We start from the raw sequence: 2,371 nt of genomic DNA on the forward strand, positions 1-2,371 counted from the left end.
GTTGTGCATATTTCTGGCTATGTTTGCAAGCCTATTTATATCGTAGGCTAGGGTTTCTAAATTCATTCCCAGTTTGTCTTTCTGGTTTTGGGTTTTATCTCTAGGTCGCTGATCCACCTTGAGATGGTTTTTTTGTATGGAATGCTATATGGACCCTCTTTCATGTTTCTGCAGGATGTTGCTATGTTTTTGAATTTTCTTTTTAATATATAATTTTTATTTTATACTGGTTTACTTAAAAAAATGCTGCCATGTTGTTGTTGTTGATTGTCTTCGAGTTGAGCATGACTCATAGCAACTCTATGAATAACAGGCTATAAAAACTAAGAGGGAAGGAAGTGTTTTACTGACATTAAAAGAAATTCTTGTACATTCACACAGTGGAATACTATGCAGCAAGCAGGAGCAATAACTTTGTAAATTATTACCTAACTTGAGAGGGACTGGAGAGCGTTATGCTGAGTGAACTAACTCAGTCACATAAGGATAAATATTGTATAAAACATTATTATAGAATGAGTATAAGGATCCAGGAGGGGGTGAGAGAGCCTGGAAGCACAGGGATGTGGATGTGCAGGGGAAGGAGGGATTAATCATTGGATTGTACAATTTGATGGGTGAGGGGGTGAGGAAAATTGAAATAATTTGTTCAAATTTGTATTTGTATTTTGTAAATAAACTAATAGAAAAATAAAAAAAGAAAAGAAGTGGCATATAATGCAGCCTTTGGCATTCCATTGTAGGTCAAGTACTACCTGTACTATAATTAAAACTTTCACAAGATTAATGAAAATGACAATTACAGAGTGCAAGTGGCATAAAGACAATTACATTGTGAATTATTCTAACTACAGTTATAAAACAAAATGTGTATGAATGTTGTTTGGTGCCGTTGAGTTGAGTATGATTCATAGCAACCCTATGAACAACAGTTCTAAACCCTGTCCTATCCTGCACCATCCTAGCATCTGGGACACACTTGAGCGCATTGCCACAGTTGCTGCATCAATTCATCTCACTAAGGGTTTTCCTCTTTTTCACTGACTCTCCACCTTTCAAAGTCCAGGGAATAACTTATCCTAACATCATCCCCAAAGTATGTGAGACAAGTTTCATTCTCAAAAGAGAATTCTGGTTGCACATTTCTCTAAGACATATCTGTCTTTTCTTTTGGTAGTCTATGAAATATTCTGTACTCTTCTCTAATACCACAATTCAAAGGCATCAGCTATTCTTCTGTAATCCTTATTCATTATCCAGCTCTCAGATGCATAGCAGGCTATTAAAAAAAATGTCTTGAATCAGGAGCACCTTAGTCTTTAAACCGACATCATTGCTCTTCAGGATTCAGGAAAGATCCCTGCAAGTAGACTTACCCAATACAATACGTCTCCTGGTATCCTGGCTACTGGTACCATGGGTGTTGATTGTGGATCCAAGCAAGATGAAAATTGTTGGAATTTCAATCTTTTTTCCATCATAATAATGAGGATTTTTGTTTTCTTTATGTTGAGATGTAATTTATATTGAAGGCTGTAGTCCTTGATCTTCTGCAGCAAGTGCCTTCTGTAAACTTTCACTAAAACCATGATGAATAAATAAAGCCACCACCATCATGTGCCATGTATCTTTTCACTATTGTATTCTGCTCCCAATGGGCTCACTTGCCCTGGACATCTGGTTGTGTCATCTGAGTCTTCTGTTAATCCTGATACCACATTCTTCTCCACAGAGTCTGGCTTCATGAATTATTTGTTCAGCATACTGACTGAATAAGTATGGAGATAGAATACACTCCTGATGCACACCTTTCTGGATCTTTGACCACATAGTGTTCCCTTGTTATATTCATACAGCAGCTTCTTGGTCTAGGTATAGGTTACTCATGAGCACAATTAAGTGTTCTGTGGTTCCCAACCTTCTTAATGTTAGCCATAGTTTGTTGTGATCCACACAGCCAAATGCATTGTCAATAAAAGACAGATAGACATTCTTCTGACACTCTCTGTTTTCAGCTAGATACAATTTGATGTCAGTAATGATATCCCTGGTGCCACAGCCTCTTTCAAATCCGGCTTGAACTTCTGGAAGTTCTCTGTTGATGTATTGTTCCAGTCGTTTTGGGATGATCTTCAGCAATACTTTGCTGACATGTGATATCAATGATACTGTTTGATAATTTCCACATTCTGTTAGATCACCTTTCTTGGGAATGGGAACAAATATAGATCTCTTCCATTCAGCAGTCCTACAAATTTCCTGGCATAGACTGAATGCATCCAGGGTTGCATCTGGTATAGACTAATGCACCCCAAAAAAGCGCAGTATACCTTCTTCTCCAAAGTGCATGGAACATTCTCTAGAATAGATC

This window comes from Elephantulus edwardii, unplaced genomic scaffold (genome assembly GCF_000299155.1).
Source record: "Elephantulus edwardii isolate Elephantulus edwardi_28Jun2011 unplaced genomic scaffold, EleEdw1.0 scaffold00066, whole genome shotgun sequence".
Taxonomy (NCBI): domain Eukaryota; kingdom Metazoa; phylum Chordata; class Mammalia; order Macroscelidea; family Macroscelididae; genus Elephantulus; species Elephantulus edwardii.